General features: G+C 42.9%; 1 non-coding gene across 1 annotated transcript in view; it reads left to right on the top strand.

The window, feature by feature from the left end:
* LOC112866970 (uncharacterized) overlaps positions 1-11,052 on the top strand; it is a 50,790-nt gene extending 39,738 nt beyond the window's left edge. The window contains exons 3-4 of the transcript XR_015246116.1: positions 4,339-4,385; positions 8,384-11,052. This is a non-coding gene — a transcript (uncharacterized LOC112866970). The remainder of the gene's footprint in view (positions 1-4,338; positions 4,386-8,383) is intronic.
* The last annotated feature ends 8,566 nt before the right edge of the window (positions 11,053-19,618 follow it).

Here is a 19,618-nt window from a genome sequence, read left to right as displayed (position 1 = left end):
TTCCGATTCTGTGTCTCCCTCTCTCTGCCCCTCCCCCGTTCATGCTCTGTCTCTCTCTGTCCCAAAAATAAATAAACGTTGAAAAAAAAAAAAATTAAAAAAAAAAAAAAAAGAAAACCCAAAACTATGGTACTAAAAGCTCACTCCCTCCACCCCCATCTTCATTTTAGAGAATGACGTAAACCATACTTGTGTTGCTTATTTCACCATGGGGAAAAGTACGTAATCCCTTCTCTTTCCGGCACCGTATATGGTCTACAGACTCTCGGTCAGTAGTTTGCTTGTCAGAGAGGAGACTGCCCGTGGGTATACAGACCAAGCTTAACATTGTGAAGTTTTTTTCCTGTTTATCTAAGAGAGGGCTTCAGTAAGGTATAGAATTGAAAACACAATACTTAATTTCTCCATAGGTAGGGTCTGCAAACTACTGCTGCCTGTTTTTGTAGATAAAAGTTTTGTTCAACATAGCCGTGTGCGTTGGATTACTTAGCATCTGGGTGCTTTTTTCACTACAAATTTTAGACTTGAATAGTTATAACAGAGACTGTTTGACATGAAAAACCTCAAATATATACTATCTGGCCCTTTACAGAAAAGATTTGCCACCCCTGCTCTATAGAATTCTATCTTGGTTCCAGACATTTTGTATGTTATAGAAGAAATATTCCAAGGTGGAAAATGGAGGCAGTTTTCTCCTGAAGTTTTCTGGTTTTGGCATCATACTCTCAAGGCAGTGATGGAGTTGTGAAGATACATTTTGAGTCTCTGAGATGAGTCTCCGTGGCTGCCATGTTTCCCAGTAGGGGGACAATCCATATCTCTGTCATCTCTGTGTACCTAATTCTAGCCTGAACAAGTTTGAGAAGTCATCCCTGTTGTTCAGAATAGTGGGGACAGTTAATAATTCTCTCTAGGAAGGTAAGTAGGAAAGATCATGGATCTCAGTGGGTGATTATCCAGATGTGCAGTGGTTCCCCATCGGTGGTGGGGAGGTCCAGTGCTCCAAAGACAGTCTTGTTGCTGGTCAGCTGGAGGCAGACTTCCACGTTGTTGGAATGAAAATCTTCCAGTGAAGCAAGAATTCCCTACGTACAGTATTAAGAAAGACACATGGGCTAGTCTGGGGAATTTAGAAATCTAAACAAACCTAATAATATTATAGCCCACCAGGTGGGTGTCGTGTTTTCAGAGGGCAGCTTCTCATTAGTGGCCTTGGTTTGCTAAGTTATAGACAACTGACCTTTTATCTCAAACCATACTATTGTGCTAGCAGTTAATTTCCTTCTCCTCATTAGTAAATGCTATGGCAAGGTCTAGTACCAGCTGATAGTTTCTGTTATAAAGATACTGTCTCTTTGTAATTCAAATCTGCTATTTATTTCACATGAAAGAAAAATCTTACATAATTTATGTTAGAGTCACTACTTCTGACAGAATTATGGTGTTTGTTTTAAACCATCAGTATTTCAAAAAGTATAAAATGAATTTGTGTTAACTGGAAAAATTCAAACAATATGGAAGTATATAGAGTAAAAAATGAAAGTCCTACCCTCCACCCCCTCACCTCTCTCCATATTAAAGGTTGACTGTGTGGTTCTCTGTGAAGTTCTGGAACTGGTTTAAACATTCAGTTTCCTACTTCTGTGCTACTTGGTATGTAGCATCTCGGGGTGGCTGGCACCCTATTGAGGTTGCAGAGTCCTTCCGTCTGGGTGGGAAAAGCTCAAGTCCTTTAAGGAGAATTAAGACCCAAACTTTGACCCATTGGTTCATATGACACAGTCATGGGTGCAACCTTGGGCAATGGAAAGAACAGGGTCGGGAAGCAGACTGGCTTGAGTTGAAAGTAGACTGGAATTCTGTCACTGGCTGTGTGACCTTGGACAACTTGTTCCCTCTGACCTTCTGTTTTCTTGCTTGTAAGGTGAGGATACTCACATCTCCCTTACAGAAGATTACACATTTCCTTTGATTACACAGGAAAACACAGATACACTCTGTTGGAGAAATTAACTCAATTGGGGTCATATAGATAGCATATATAAATATTATGATGCAAATGAGGGTCATGATGGCAGGGGACTGTAATGGCGCAGAGAGCTGGGGCAAGGAGAGGGGAAGTGGTTTCTGAGCAGAATCCTGGAAAAGGACTGGAGCTTTGCAGGGGGGGTCTGGAAGGGGTGAAGGCATGAGAGTAGAAGACCCACCTGGGCAGAGACTCAGCTGTGTGGTGCATTGCAGGGTGTGTAGGAAACGAGACCCGTCCTGAGATGGATGCAACTCTGGGTGTAAGTTTTATCCAATGCAGGAACCCCTTCAATGACCTGGCCCTCTAGCTGCTCCTCCCAGCCTCCACCCCTTTGTACATGCCAGTCCGTCTGCTCAGAATGTTTCTCCTTTTGCATTCCACGCTAAACCACACCATCCTTTAGGTCTCAGCTCAAGTGCCATTTTCTCAGTAAAGCCTTCCCAGCTCCCCACTCCACCCCTTATTTTGTCCCTCTGTTCTTGAAACAGGTGTCCTTTCCTTTCCTCTCCCTTCCACATTATGGTTATAAAGTCATCTTTTGAGCTTCTGGTGTATGCTGTAGTCCCCTGTGTGCCCCACTCCTAGCCCAGCACATGGCACATAGTAGGAGTGCCATAAATATTTGCCGAGTAAATATGCCGAGTAAATTTGCCGAGTGAATAAATGAATTCCCACCCCTTCCACAGTTACGACCCCAGCCTGTCTTTTCTATCTGATCCCCACAGACCCTTTCTGTATTGGTTTCCTATGGCTGCCAAAAGGAGTTACCATAAACTTCGTGGCTTAAAACAAGAGAAATTTATTCTTTTGTAATTCTGGAGGCCAGATGTCTGAAATCAATGTGTTGGCAGGATCGTGCTCCCTCTGGAGTCTCTAGGGGGACATTTTTCCCCTGCCTCTGGTGACTCCGGGTGTCCTTGGCTTGTGTCTGCCCCTCTGCAATTTCTGCCTCCATCTTCGCACGTCTTCCCCTCTGTATGCGGGTTTTCTCCTCTTCTGTCTCTCCTAAAACACTTGTCATTGTATTCGGAACCCACAATAATTCAGGATGATCACATCTGAGATTCTTCTTTATGTCTGCAAAGACCCTTTTTCTAGATAGGTCCTGGAGGTTAGGACCTGAGCATATCTTTTTGGCAGCAACAGTGCAACCTGGCCCACCCCCGCCATCCCTTTCCCACAGTGGAACTGGCCTGCCCACCTTCTCTTGACTGCCCATCATGCTTTTCTCCCTCCTTTGTGCATGCTGCTACCAACCCTGTTCCTTGGAGGTCCCTCTTCCTTCCGTGAATGCTGACATTCCTGTGTTCTCCATGGGTCTTCCTGTGTTTCCCAGGTGACAGGAACTGCCTTCCCTTTGGAAACTCTCCAGCCACTCACGTGCAGTCCACTCTCCTCCTGCAGCAGGTCCTTGCCTCTGCCTGCTGTGCAGCATCTTATCAGCAACATCATGTGGGTCTGGAGGCTGAAGCTAGGGTTCTCGCTTCCTTTTATTCCCTGCCGTCCCAAGGATGTTAGTAGAGGCTCAGGAGATTTTTGTGGATGGTAAAAAGTATCCCGAAAATGGACCCAGACACCTATGGTCAAAACAAAGACAGACAGTGATGACACAGTCATAGCCACCTTTCCGTCGTAAGAATACATGTGCAGGGATACAGCTAGGGGATTTTAATTTTCTTTGACAGAGAGCAGGTGTCAGATTCAATGAGCTTATGTAATAAATGGGGTTTAAAATCCAGCAGACAATCCCAAGGACCTTCAGGGCCTGGAATCACCCATCAGGTTGGTTGTACTGACTGGAATCAAGGTGCTGACCTTTATCCCTCTTGGGGCCCACACCGTTTCTCGTCTGAACACTGAAGTGGTTCAGATGTCACAGGAATGACCCATTCCTTGAATGTCTGGTTGCCGGTGAAGCCATCAGAGCTGTTCTCAGCAGTGACTCTCTCTGGGCATCTCCATTGTCTCCATTTCTCTGCCAGTGGGCATCCTCTGCCGGCCCCCCATGGCCACCCTGCTCCCCCACCTCCAGGCTCTGACTTACCAAGGCTTCACCTGTAGCTACACTCTGCCTGGCCTTCGGGTTTGAGCGCCTGTCAGCATCCAACTGCCTCAGACTTGCCGTGTCCTAAACATCAGTCTGATGTTCACCTTGGTCTGGTCAGCAGTGGATAGGAGGGAGGAGGAGCAGAGGTTCATCTTTTAGGGACTGAGTAGGCAGAGAGATTTTCTCTTGGAGGATTTTGGTGGGAGGCCATGAGAGACATTTCTGCTTCCAAATCACTGACTGTTGGTATCTTATTTTTCAGATTGATTGTATCCTGTGCTGAAGATGTTTCCAGAACAACAGAAAGAGGTATGTCATCACAAATCCAAAGATAAATAATCCATGCATTTTGACTCACCGCGGATTAGTTCTTCATTCAGTAACCATCAATCTGTGGTGAAGAGTGAAGATACTTCAGGGCATCCTAGAGGAGGGCTAATGACAGAACAAAACACCTGCCCTCCTGTCCTCACTGCCCCCGCTGCCCCCATTTCCCAGCATTGATGCGTCCTTGGCCCTCATTCCTTGGTTCCAGTGACTGAGCTGGCTCCTTGCTCACTTCCACCCACTGCTTATAAAAATATCTTTTTCCATGACTCAGATTTCTCCCAGGTTCTGACTATCACCCTCTGCTTTGAACAGTTTCCCTCTTGCTTTCTTGGTTTTCTACTCTCTTGCCTCATGAGTGAATCCCCCCACCTCTGGTAATGACCCAGGGGAACTGTCCGCCATTAGTTTCACTTTCACTTGGCTTGTTACCTCTCAGATCTCTTGGCTTGTTTTCACACAGTTCAGAGAACGCTGTTCTTTCCTGAACCCAGTCTCACCTCCCAGGCCTCCAGTCCTGGCTTCTTGAGCTTTATCTGACTGGGCGGAGGGTAGGGTAACCACCACCCCAACCCTTTGCTGAGTGGTCCTCTCTTCACAGTACCCATTTGTCCTACCCTGCCTACTCCTGTATCACACACTTTGTCACTGGGTGAGCCTAATGAGACTGAACAGTGGCAGAGTGACTTGTTAGGGAGTACACAACACACACACACACACACACACACACACACACACACACACACATGGCCACATGGTCCTTAGTTTGCCTTTCCCAAGTTTAAAGCACTAAACAATCTGAGAAATCCATTTCAGAGAATCTTTCCAGAAGCTTCTTTGCTAGATCTCACATCCTTACTTTCAGCCCTGTCTTTCGGTTCATATTCTCATTACTCCAGCTCACTTCTACCCTTTAATTCCAGGCTGGGCTCCCACATTTTCTTTTTATTATTTTTTTTACTTTTTTTTTTTTTTATTAAAAAAAATTTTTTTTTTAACGTTTATTTATTTTTGAGACAGAGAGAGACAGAGCATGAACGGGGGAGGGGCAGAGAGAGAGGGAGACACAGAATCGGAAGCAGGCTCCAGGCCCTGGGCCATCAGCCCAGAGCCCAACGTGGGGCTCGAACTCACGGACCGTGAGATCATGACCTGAGCTGAAGTCGGACGCTTAACTGACTGAGCCACCCAGGTGCCCCTTGGCTCTCCTGTTTTCAAAGACAGTGTTTTTTAACTTTTGGGGTATAACATATAAATAGTAAAATGCATAAAATTCCTTAATCTTACGTGTACAACAGATTATCCCTTATGTGTACACCTGTGTAACCACACTCAGCTATAGATGGTTCCAGCACCCCAGACAGTGCTGTGTGGCCCTTCCCATCAGTCCCCTCTATCTTCCCCACAGAGGTAACCTCACATAATACCAGGACTTCTCTCTCGTCACTATATTAAACAACACTGGGGTCAGGCTGCTTGTTTCAGGAAATACCTTCTCAGTGAAGTTGGCCAAACTACAAGTCCCCACATGACTTCTCTCACTTCCGACACCAGTTACAATTTCAGGGATTCCCAAAACCATCCTCAGTTTTGATAGTTTGTAAGGCTCACAGAATTCACTGAGAGAGCTATGATACTCACAGTTACGGTTTATTACAGGGAAAGGACACAAATTAGAACCAGCCAAAGGAAGGGATGCAGAGGACAGAGTTGGGGAGGCATCCAGATGTGGAGCTCCTGCTCGTCTTCTCTGTATGGAGTTGCTGGAGTTACACTCCCACCATTGATGTGTGAGGATATGTGCAGGGGAGCTCAGCAGGGCATTTGGTGTCCAGTTTCTACTGGGGCTCGGTCACATACTCCCTGTGTGGCGCTTTTTTTAAAAAATTTTTTTAATGTTTATTTTTGAGAGAGAGAAAGAGAGAGATAGAGCGTGAGTGGGAGAGAAGAGGAGGAGAGAGAGAGAGATACAGAATCTTCATGGAGCAGGCTCCAGGCTCTAAGCTGTCAGCACAGAGCCCGATGTGGGGCTCGAACCCACGAACCGTGAGATCATGACCCGAACTAAAGTCGGACGCTTTAACCGACTGAGCCACCCGGGCGTCCTCCTGTGTGGCTGCCTTTTAGTCTCCACTCCTCCTGGGGTCAGGCTAATATCTTTAGTCTCCATTTTCTCCAGAGGTTGCAGCTGGTACAACCGAACTCCCATCATATGCACATTGTTGGACTGTCTGGTGGCCAAAGCCCAGGCAGGCAAAGGTACTCCTGTCAGGCAGGATGTTCCAGGGGCCTAGAGATCACCTCCCAGTAGCTGAGGGCAGAGGCCAGACCTCTCTCTGGGTGAGGTGAACTCTTCACTACACCACCTGCATTGTCCTGACCACTGGGCAGGCAGTGCCGAGAGAGTGAGACTATGCGATTGATGGCACATTCCAAAGGCACATTTTAAACCTTGTTCTCTTAGGGGAGAAGGGTGCCTGGGTGGCTCAGCTGGTTAAGCTTTTTACTCTTGGTTTTGGTTCAGATCATGATATAATGGTTCGTGGGATTGAGCCCCAAGCCTCGTGTTGGGCTCTGCACGGACATCCTGGAGTCTTCTTGGGATTTTCTCTCCTCCCTGTCTCTCTGCCCCTCCTCCACTTGTGTGCACCTGTGCTCTCTCTCAAAAAAAAAAAAAAGTTCTCGTAGGGGGGAAAACTGCCAATGAAAGCAACAAAGACTGTTTTTCCAATTAGAGGGTTTACTTAAAAATTTCTTAATTTAAAAAAAAAGATTTTTTTTAACGTTTATTTATTTTTGAGACAGAGAGAGACAGAGCATGAACGGGGGAGGGGCAGAGAGAGAGGGAGACACAGAATCCGAAGCAGGCTCCAGGCTCTGAGCCATCAGCCCAGAGCCCGACGCGGGGCTCGAACTCACGGACTGCGAGATCATGACCTGAGTTGAAGTCGGACGTTTAACCAACTGAGCCACCCAGGCGCCCCAAAAATTTCTTAATTTTTAATTTTCTAAATTTTTTACTTGGTTTAAGCACTTGATTTTGATTACAAACGCATTTCAATTAATAAAAACTACAACACGAAAAATAATTTAACCACCTACATAAAGAAAGTGTTTTATTGATCTTGCAAAAGTCCTTTATTATAAATAATTATATAATATTATAACATTGGGGTGCCTGGGTGGCTCAGTCGGTTAAACATCTGACTTTGTCTGTGCTCTTAGCACAGAACCTGCTTTGGATCCTCTGTCCCTCTCTCTTTCTGCCCCTACCCTGCTCATGCTCTCTCTATCTCAAAAACAAGTAAACATAGTAATAATAATAATAATAATAATATTATAACATTAAGGAATTTTATTTTATTTTATTTTATTTTTATTTTTTTTTACATTAAGGAATTTTAAAGTAATTTTTTAAAGTTTATTTTTTTTTTGAGAGAGACTGAGACAGTGTGTGCGAATAAAGGAAGGGCAGGGATAGAGGGGGAGAAGACTCCCAGCAAGCTCTGCCCTGTCAGCATGGAACCTGATGTGGGGCTCAAACTCATGAAACCATGAGATCATGACCTGAGCTGAAACCAACAGGAGGACGTTTAATCAACTGAGCCACCCAGGCGCCCATAAAATTAAGGAATTTTAAACTAGAAAGTCCTTCAACTGAAAAGGAAAAAAGTATGATAAGAAGAGAGAGATTTAATGTTTGGAAATTTATGTTAGCCTCTGTCAGCAAGAACTAAGCATAGCCGGGCCAGGTTCTGGATGTATTGTAATGTAGTGTTGCTCAGATAGTCCACTGTTTCCCTGTGGCCAGAATGATCTCCTGGCTTCTAATGGCATTGCTCTTAAACAAAGTTAAAACTCCTAAATGTGTGACTAAGACCCTCTATAATTGGACCCTGCTTCTTTCTCCAGGCTCATCTTCTGTGCCTCCCTTTGCCCTGATGCACTTCTCACTTCTTATTTTGGAACTTATTTTGCAGACTCGAATGCTCTGTGTCCTCTGGGCCCCTGGGCTTTCACAGATGTTTTCCCCACTGCTTGGATAATCTCTCCTCCCCCAGACTTCACTCCATGTTGAGTCGAGTGGCTAACTCCTCCTTATCCTCAGGCCTCCGCTTAGAAGTCAAGAAGAGGCTTTCCTAAAGCCTCAATTATAAAAAGGTATTTTTACCTCACCACCTAACCTGTAGTCGGTGTGGTCAGAAGTGGAGAAGGTTTTGGCTGAGCTTTTCAATATCCTAGTGCCTGGTTGTTGTTCAGTGGAAATAATTCATTTCCCACCTGACTGCATATGTAAGGGCTGAATGTAGTGTCACTGATTGCTCTAGAATCTAGACCAAGGAATCAGTGTGTGTGTAAGCACTTTCCACTCAGTGCCTATAGCAGACATTCCTAATTAATCTTGACATTGGCACATGAAGTGAGACCTATTTACTACCTTTGTTTAAAATTCAGATGGCCTAAGAGGGACATGTTGGTTCTACCTAACTGATAGAGCCAGCCTAGAAGTTTGGTAAAAAAAAAAATTTTATAGATGTGGGGGGTGGGTAACCAAATCTAGTCTCTCTTGTTAAAATAGCTTTATTATTGTAATAAATCTAGAGAGAGGAGAACAGGGAGCGAGAGTTTCCCTTGTTAGTTAAACATATTCCATTTGCACATTGGTTTGGATTCCCAGGAGAACAGTATGCAAGCTGATGGATCTTCCCCATAAAAAGGCCCTGGCATTGGGCCATTGTAAAATTAAAATGAATTCAGATTCATTCATGCATGCAACTTTAATTTACAATTAAAATATTATGGTTACATATTTTAATAAGAATAATTAGGTGGACTCAACTGAATCAACTCTTCTGTTTAATGAGACAGAACCCAGTATCCTAATGAAAAGGCAGGTGGCTGTGTCAGGAAACGTGTTTCAGATCGTCTTTCGTGGAGTCAGGCATTTTTGTTCTTTTTCTATTCTAATGTCCAGAGTGAGCAGTTTGGCTTTTCTGCGTCACTAAAGGCCCTTGCTCTCTGCCACGTTGAGTTCCTCTTCTGTGATGTGTGAATAAACAGTTCCCTCCTGCCGAACAGTGTTTCATGACGTCCCACATTCTGGTCCCTCCAGGGCACTGGGTTTGTTCCTCTGCCCAGGGCTCACGTGGTGTAAATGGGACAGTCCTGCCTCTGTGATATGACTGGAAGGGTGGGCCAAAACCCCTTTTGTGGGTGTAGGTGTGGGGGACGGGATGTATATCTCCTCTGCTCTCCTGGATCATGACGACTGAATTCTACCTTGAGAAATGTATATCTTTAGGATGAGGGTTTTTCTTCAAAATGTACATACTTGATACTGGGTAGAGCAGCAACTACCAGTATTGACACCTAGTGGCAATAAATCCTCAGCTCTGTGGCAGTGGATACCCTGAATGGAACGGATCCAAGTGGGCCCAGGGGAGTTCCAGGGACCGTGAGGACCCTGCCGCCGAGGGAGGAGACAGGGCCCTACACGGACAGATGCCAGGGATGTGCTGCTCTTTTGGATGTGTTGCCTCAAAACTTAACATTTACATGCTCAGGATATGCTTTTGCTGACTGATGGTAACCTCTTGGGCTCGCTCTAGGAAAGCATACTTTTGTTATTGGGAAACTGATTGGAAACTGACTGGGCTGGAACCAGTGAATGTCATTAAAGAATATCCCATAAGCAGGCCTTCCACCTGGGTCCTGTGATGCTGGGGACTTTGAAGGCAAGTGACAAGACAAGACAACGCTCTCCTACTCCGCCAAACAAATTTTTTTTTCCTTCTTTGCCTGTGTGGTGTGATATAATAATAGGAAAAACTGGATGTGAGATAAGTGGGGATTTTTCTGTATATCCAAAACTGTGCTAAAATTAACACTTTTATTTATTGTTTTTTAAAAATTTTATGTTTTTATTATTTATTTTTGAGAGAGAGAGAGACAGAGCATGAGTAGGGCAGGGGCAGAGAGAGAGGGAGACACAGTATCCGAAGCAGGCTCCAGGCTCTGAGCTGTCAGCACAGAGCCCAACGTGGGGCTCGAACCCACAGACCACGAGATCCCAACCTGATCTGAAGTCGGATGCTTAACCGACTGAGCCACCCAGGTGCCCCTAAAATTAACACTTTTGAAGCAAATTACATTGAATTATATATGCTCAACATATAAAGGTTTCTAAAAGATCGTGCAGTAAATAAAGCAAGATACAAAACAGTATTTATATTATGATCCCATTTGTGTTAAAATTAAATATATACACATACACATGCCAATTCTATATCTATATATAATATAAAAATTATAAAAGTCCTCACTAGGTAGACAAAAAGCGGGGCATCCAGCATGTAGGGGACTTTATTTTCATGGCGTATTCATCTGTGTTTGAAATTTTATGTATCTCTCTTTAATTACATCATGTTTTATTTTTATAGGAATGAAAAAATCTTATTTTTTAAGGTAGATAAGTATTAGGCTATTATGTTAATAGTGTCAATAAATGTTGAATAAATGGTGAACATTTTAGGTCTCTGTGTCTGACTTGCTTTCACTTTCAGGTGCCACATTTGTTCCTTTTCATAGAGCAGTCATCTTAGGATGACCCCCCCTCCCTCTCCCTCCCTTCCTCTCTCCCTTCTTCCCTTTCACTTTCTCTGTTTGTAACTTTTCATTGTGAAATTTTATTTTATTTTATTTTTTTTTTTTTTTTTATTTTTTTTTTTAAATTTTTTTTTTTTTTTTTTTTTCAATGTTTATTTATTTTTGGGACAGAGAGAGACAGAGCATGAACGGGGGAGGGGCAGAGAGAGAGGGAGACACAGAATCGGAAACAGGCTCCAGGCTCTGAGCCATCAGCCCAGAGCCTGATGCGGGGCTCGAACTCACGGACCGCGAGATCGTGACCTGGCTGAAGTCGGACGCTTAACCGACTGCGCCACCCAGGCGCCCCTCATTGTGAAATTTTAAACGTACACAAAGCAGAGAGGTACACAAGGGTTCATTACGTTATTCTAAGGATTCAACAATTAGCACATTGTTCATTCATGACCAAGCTATCCCCCACCCATATTCATTTTTTCGTGGGACCAGGCAGTGAATTACTTTGAAACAAATGCTAGACGTTGTGTATTTTCATCTGTAAATATTTCAGTGTACATTTCTAACAAATGACCCTTTTTAGGAACAAACCAGATTATTACACCTTAACTAATTAGCATTAATTCTTTCATACCATCAAATCTTCAGTCAGTGTTCAAGTTTTTTGGATTCTGTTGGGGAGGGGAATGTATATATTTAGTTCTCATTATGATCCAAATAGGGACCACACATTGCATTTAGTTACTGTTTTGCTTACAGTCTGTTATTCTGCCTTTTTCCCCTTTTGTAATTAATTTGTTGAAGAAACTACATCTTTTTGTTCAGTAGAGATTTTCACAAACTGGATTTTGCTGATTGTGTCCTGTGGTATAGTTTAATACAGGTTGGCAATTACTTCTTACTGCAAAAGATGAGTTTTTTCCCACTGCACTTTTCCTAATGTATTACGAGATACAAAAGGTAACTCTCCTTAATTTTGAACCCTACTTGTATAAAAAAGCTTGCAACATCACGAACTGTTATAAGTCATACAAAAGGCAGGTCTAAGTGAATCTTATCCATGGTTATTTCTCCTAAAGTAATAAAAGCTTTCTTAAAAATCATCATTCAAAACTGCCAGAGCATGGCATTTAAACACCCTCCAAGCTATAAAGTAGAAAGTAACATCCCTTGTAGTATTCCTTTAGGTGATTTGTCATAACTGTTATTAGGAAATAGGAAGCTCACTTGATGCATTCCTTCTGCCTTTCAAGCTTGTTATTTGTAAAGAATGTAGTGTGCAAAATGGGTTAAATATTAGTTTTGAGATTGTTATGTGAGAGTCCTGACAGAACACTGGTGAATAAGACATTGGTTAAATTCTACAAGTTAGAACAGTGCCTAGCACAGAGTCCATGTTCTTTAGTTGAATGAATGAATGAATGAAAATATGAATGAATCCTTAGTTTAAACACATAAACATGTAAAACATACTTTGGAATAGGAAAAAAAAAAAGTCCTGAGAAAGTGAACACATAATGAAACAAGTTTTCATTTTTGTGATAGAAAATTCTCATCAAGGCTATGAAAAATTACTCTTCATTAGCACTTAGAGGTTCTGATTTAAATTTTTTTTTTTTTCAACGTTTATTTATTTTTGGGACAGAGAGAGACAGAGCATGAACGGGGGAGGGGCAGAGAGAGAGGGAGACACAGAATCGGAAACAGGCTCCAGGCTCCGAGCCATCAGCCCAGAGCCCGACGCGGGGCTCGAACTCACGGAGCGCGAGATCGTGACCTGGCTGAAGTCGGACGCTTAACCGACTGCGCCACCCAGGCGCCCCTAGAGGTTCTGATTTATTGGCTTTTGTCCCTACTTGTCTTTTTGTACTCTGAGTAAATATTCTTACAATTAGCACAAGGTTATGCTTCCTGTACTACAAAGCTAGGCTACAGTGAAAATTAAAAAAAAAAAAAAAACAACCCACACCTATCAAAATGGCTAACATAAACTATAGGGATAACACCCCCAGAAACTGGTAGGTGCTGTGATGTCACATTATGGTGGTGATTTGCATTTCCTAGTGGCTAATGATGTTATACCACTTTTCATGTCCTTGTTTGCCATCTGTATGTCCTTGATGAAAGGTCTCTGTGTGTGTTTTGCCTATCTGCTAATCGAATTCTTAATTTTTTTTTAATGTTGAATTTTGTTTTTGTTTTTTTAAGTTTATTTATTTATTTTGAGAGAGACCGAGAGAACTTGTGTGGGGAGGAACAGAGAGAGAGAGGAGAGGAAGAATCCCAAGCAGGCTCCTCTTGGTCAGTACAGAGCCTGATGTGGGGCTCAGACTCAGGAACCGGAGATCATGACCTGAGCTGAAATCAGGAGTCAGACGCTTAACCTACTGAGCCACCCAGGTGCCACATAAATGTTGAGTTTTGAGAGTTCTTTATATGTTCTAGGTACAAGTCCTTTGAAGGATGTGTGATTTGCAGGTATTTTCTTCTAGTCTGTCATTTGTCTTTTCAACTTCTTTTCAGGATCTTTTGCAGAGGAAAGGTTTTTTAGTTTTGGTGAGGTCCACTGTATAACCATTTCCTTATGTGTATTATCCTTTTGGTATCGAGTTGATGAACTCTTCATCTACACCTAGGACCCAAAGGTTTTCTCATATTTTTTCCTAACTGTTTTATGGTTTTGTGTTTACATTTATTTATTTATAATTTTTTTAATGTTTATTTATTTTTGAGACAGAGAGAGACAGAGCATGAACGGGGGAGGGGCAGAGAGAGGGAGACACAGAATCTGAAACAGGCTCCAGGCTCTGAGCTGTCAGCACAGAGCCCGACGCGGGGCTCGAACCTACAGACCGTGAGATCATGACCTGAGCGAAGTCGGACGCTTAACCGACTGAGCCACCCAGGCGCCCCTGTGTTTACATTTAAATATATGATCCGTTTGAATTAGTTTATGTGGAAGGTGCAAGGGTCAGGTCAAAGTTCATCTTGGGCCTGTCGATGTCTAATTGCTGCAGAGCCACTTGTTTAAAGGCTGTCTATACTTCACTGGATTGTTTTTTTATTTAAAAAATATTTTTTTTTTTGTTTATTTATTATTGAGAAACAGAGAGAGACAGAGCATGAGCAGGGGAGAGGCAGAGAGAAGGGGAGACACAGAATCTGAAGCAGGCTCCAGGCTCCGGGCTGTCAGCACAGAGCCTGATGCGGGGCTCAAATTCACAAACCGCGCGATCATGACCTGAGCCGAAGTCTGACGCTTAACCGACTGAGTCACCCAGGCGCCCCCCTTCATTGAATTGTTTTTACACGTTTGTCAAAAGTTAGTTGGACATCCCTGTATAGGTCTATTTCGGGGTTTTCTGTTCTGTTCTGTCGATCTGTGTACCTCTCCCAATACTGTACTGTCTTGATTATTGCAGCAGGGGGATTCTTTTCGCTCTTTTGTACTTTTTCAAAATTGTTTTGGCTATTCTAGGGTCTGTCCCTTTCCATGTAAATTTTAGAAGAATCTCATCTGTGTCTTCAGAAAATCTTACTGGGATTTATACAGGAATTGCATTAAACCCATAGATCAGTTTGGAGAGAACTGATCTCTTTACTGTGTTGAGTCTTTCAATACATGAACGCAGTACAGACATATACTTATGTAGACATATACAGAGAAGTGTAGACTTCTTTGATTTCTTTCAACTGCATCTTGTAATTTTCAGCATACGGAATCTACATTCTTTGTTTTTGAGTCATCTCTGTAATCAGTTGTTTGATTAATTTTCAAACATTTCATGAGGACTTACTATGTGCTACTACTGTGCTTGGGGCTAGAAATATAAAAATGGAATAGAAAGCCTTTGAGAAGAGCATGTCGTCTGAACTGATACTGGCTAAGAGCAACAAAGATAATTTTTTCCCTCCAAAATAATTACAGAGAAGATGGAAATCATCTGAGATTTATCATTGCCAAAAGTACCGCTGGATAGAATGTTTGAGAGCACAAGCTTTGAGTTTGAATATTGAAATGGCCAATAGCTCAGCCTGTTGGCTGTTTGGCTTTGGGCCAGTTGCTTAAATTAAGCTTTAGAAGCCTTACTTTCCTTATCTGTAAAATGGGACAGATAATTAATTGACCGCTTCCTTAGAATTGTAAAGATTAAAGAAAAACATATGTAAAACGCTTGTCACAGTGCTCTATATAATACAGTTATTTTCATTGTTAATTTCATCTCCTATCAGGGCTAAGGAAGAGAAGACAAGGTAGACGAGTAAATAGACAAAGGCTGAACCTGGGGCAGTGGTGGTGGGGGACAGGATGCATTACAATCAAAGAGCGATTATTATAAGAGAACACAGGAATTAGATTTTCAAAGAATCTAGCAGTCTCTCTTTCTTCAGAAGCCTTTTCCCACATGGAGAACAGTAGGGATCAGTTAGTTTAAATTTTTAATTCTACTCTGCCTGGCTTCTTCCTCCACACTAGATACAGTCATTAGGCCCAAGAAGTCATTAAAGTGTTTAATAAGGTTATTAAATTGACTGACTGCTGCTGCTGAAGCAATTTTCAGAGGAAATCCATATGATTGTAGGTGTGGAACTCGGAACTGTCCTCTGCGGCTGACAAGCTGTCAACATTCCTTTGAAGGATGGTGGGCAGCATCGTGAGGGATGCGTCTAATTAAGAGATTATAGGTGAACCTTGGCTTCCTGGGTGTGCTATTCATAGCTGGAAGTACGCGAAACTTCACTAATTCCTACTAATTGCGGGGTGGGGGAGGGGAGGCCCATCTGAATTATAGAATATTTTAAAATAAATGTACTTTTATTACTTTCAAGTACATATTTTAACTCCAACTAGGCAAACAAATTGTCGTCTGGCACAGGTCTTCGGGGACCCAAGTTATTGAAGCTATCAGAATGATTTTCAATTATTTCTATGTAAATAGGTGCTTCTAGAGTTCTTTAGGGTGCTTGAAAACAGTTTGTTCTCATAGATCTTAAACATTGCTCGCGTAGCCATATGCTGTTAATTGGCACACCCTTAGAGGAAGGGGTTTGGTAAATTAAGATAAACTTTAGACCAGCTGCTAAATAACTTCTCATTAATTCACGGAGTCCAAGAACCCAAGCGGATGAGGATTTTATTCCAGTTCAGGTTGGATCTTGTTTTTTTCCCGAAGGCAGTTCATTCATTCCTGCAGGCATTCATTTATTCATTAGGTGATATTAATGGAATGCATTGGCTGTGCCAGGCGCCCAGGTCGGCTGTGACGACCTGGGCTACCCTGAAGGACCTCAGTGTCCGACAGAGGGGACCTACAGGTATCACAGCACAGTAAGCTGTGGCAAGTAGGGACAGTGCCCAGGATGTGCCCGGAGGTGTTAGGGGCTCGGAGGAGGGTCAGATGAATCAGACTGGGTCAGATGAATCAGACTGCAGGATTTCCAGAGACTGAGTTGCATTTTGAAAGAAGAATTGGAGTTAGCAGACCATGAAGGCTAGAGGAAGATGATGATGAAGAAGAAAGCGGAAAGTAGGGTAGGGATCGCAGTCCAGGCAGAGGGAACAGTATGTTCAAAGGCATGGAGGGCTGGACTGGCATGTCATGTAGGCGACCTTTGTTTTGCCTTTGGCCATGAGTAGAGTGAAAATCATGTTGTGCTACCTAAGGAGTCTGAACTTGATCTTGAAAATTATGGCGCAGGTTTTGAAGGACTTTTATCAGGAAAGTGACATCCCCAGATGTGTGTGTTGGGGCCATTCTTGTCTTAGTGTGGGGGATGAACTGGGTGCAGGCGAAGTCTGGCATAATTGTGTTTCGGGCGGGGTTGCTGGAGATGAGATGGGGGAGCAGGATGGGGTGTGTGGCAATGGTATAGACTCTGTGCTCGTGAGACTTCTAGGCAAGAGGCTGGAGATGTGGAGAGACGCCCAGGCTGGGCTGGGGATGGAATCATCAGCTCCTGCTGGGTGCTCGAAAGCATATGTTTGCATGAGATCATCCTGGAAGTGCATCTGGGTGTGAAAGACAGCAGCTGGGGGTGGCTCTCAGGGCCCTAGCGATGTTTAAGAGAGTGAGAAGGGAAGAGCTCACCATCCACAAAAGTATAGGGATATTTAGCCCTCCTACCAAGTTAAAAATTTTCAAGATTGAAAAAATATTTGGAGTTTTAGCACCATAGTTGACTTTAAATGTGCATTTAAAATGCATTGCTGTTCTTGGGGGGCCCAAGTGGCTCAGTAGGCTAAGTGTCTGATCCTTGATTTGCCCTCAAGTCATGATCTCACGGTTCATGGGTTCAAGCCCCATGTTGGGTTCCGCTCGGATTCCCTGTCTCCCTCTCTCTCTGCACCCCTCCACCCCGGTCAAAAATAAATAAACATTAATGCATTGCTGCTCTTACAAGACTTCTTTTCCCCCAGCAAAGTTTTAGAATATGTATTCAACATGTCCTTCCCTATGTAAAGAGTAGACTTTAGTAAGTAACAATAATAGCAGAGTCTGAGAATTCCAACCCATTGAGATGAAGAAAAGACTTTTTTACTTTAATTTTTCATTATGCTGTCCATCCCTTCTATAAATATTATGAGGCGCTTGCTCTGAGCAAGTACTGTGAAATCCTTAGGTCAGTCTGAGTTTTGCAGAAAAATTACAGTGTTAGCGTGTTTGCTGCTGGGTTCTTAAATTAATAATTTTTTGTACTTTAAGAAACACATACTAAAATTGGTTTAGCTTAATTTTTTATTTCCAGTGTCTGTGGGAAGGTCTCAATGCTTTGGGTTTATTATAAGCATTTTCCTTTCTGTATAATAATACTTTACCTTCATGTAGTACTTAATGAAAAACTTCCCAGGGTTTCCACTGGTGTTTTATAATTTGATACTCGTAACAAATAGCTGGGATATTGTTTGAACAGGCATTATTCCCATTTTCCAGATGTGGAAACAGAGGCTCAGTGAATAAGTTCATAATTTAGAATGCAGTGAACCAGAATTTATCCCTAGTCTTGTGACCATAAATTCAGTGCTCTTTCCATGAAACGGGACATGTTACTCAAAGCTTACATGTTAACGGTTGGGCTGTAGCAAGCAAATAGTGGGGGGAAATAAAAGCCCCCCCTTTTTTTCCCAGAACTATTTGTCATTGCTACCATCATCGATTAATAGAATGTTGAGTGGTCAGGGGCGTTGTGACACTGTAGTAACTGTGGGTTTTATAGTTTTAGTTTAGATTTTTTTTTTAATCACAAGTTTGTAGCACATTGACAAATGGATTTCCTTTTCTTTTCATTTTTGTTTAGTCTGTGTAGAGACCCACTATTTCAGTAACAGGTGCATATCTACTGCTATTAATATAGAACACTGAAGGGCACGTGGGTGGCTGAGTCAGCTAAGTGTCCGACTTCAGCTCAGGTCACGGTCTCACAGTTTGTGGGTACGAGCCCCACAGCAGGCTCTCTGCTGTCATTGCAGAGCCTGCTTTGATCCTCTGTCCCCCCCCACCCGCCGCCCCTCCCTAGCTAGCGTGCATAGCGTGCTCTCTTTCTCTCTCTTTCTCAAAAATAAACATTTGAAAAAAAATACAGAACATTGAGCTGTTGGAAATATTTAATTCCCCTTTTGGTATATTCAAGAACTTCGGCCTCTCCAGTGGAAAAGTGGAGTTGCCAGCACCCTGTGAGGGCTCATGGCCCACATGTGACCTGATGACTGGGTGCCTTCTGGCTGTAGGGTGGTGGAGGGATGGAGTGGGGGCATGCACAATAACCTTGCCTGCTGTTATCAATGTCCTGCCTTGCTCAGTGTAGGCATAGTGGTGATCAAGGCCCTCACTGCTTTTAGGGGTTTTCATTAAAACATGAAGACGTTTTAATTTTTTTTTTTTTAAATTTACATCCAAGTTAGTTAGCGTATAGTGCAACAATGATTTCAGGGGTAGATTCCTTAATGCCCCTTACCCATTTAGCCCATCCCCCCCTCCCACAACACCTCCAGTAAACCCTCTGTCTGTTCTCCATATTTAAGAGTCTCTTATGCTTTGTCCCCCTCCCTGTTTTTATATTATCTTTGCTTCCTTTCCCTTATGTTCTTCTGTTTGGTGTCTTAAAGTTCTCCTATGAGTGAGGTCGTATGATATTTGTCTTTCTCTGACTAATTTCGCTTAGCATAATACCCTCTAGTTCCATCCCTGTAGTTGCGAATGGCAAGATTTCATTCTTTTTGATCGCTGAGTAATACCCCATTGTATGTAGATAGATAGATAGATAGATAGATAGATAGATAGATAGATACCACCTCTTCTTTATCCATTCATCCATCGATGGACATTTGGGCTCTTTCCATACTTTGGCTATTGTCGATAGTGCTGTTATAAACATTGGGGTGCATGTGCCCCTTCGAAACAGCACACCTGTATCCCTTGGATAAATACCTACTAGTGCAATTACTGGGTCATAGGGTAGTTCTATTTTTAATTTATTGAGGAACCTCCATACTGTTTTCCAGAGTGGCTGCACCAGTTTGCATTCCCACCAGCAGTGCAAGAGAGATCCTTTCTCCGCATCCTCGCCAACATCTGTTGTTGCCTGAGTTGTTAATGTTAGCCATTCTGACAGCT

The sequence above is a fragment of the Puma concolor genome, chromosome A2, assembly GCF_028749965.1.
Source record: "Puma concolor isolate L17-30 chromosome A2, mPumCon1.1.hap2, whole genome shotgun sequence".
Lineage (NCBI taxonomy): Eukaryota > Metazoa > Chordata > Mammalia > Carnivora > Felidae > Puma > Puma concolor.
Note: the sequence above shows the minus strand (reverse complement) of the source record. Positions and strands in the feature narration are given on the sequence as shown.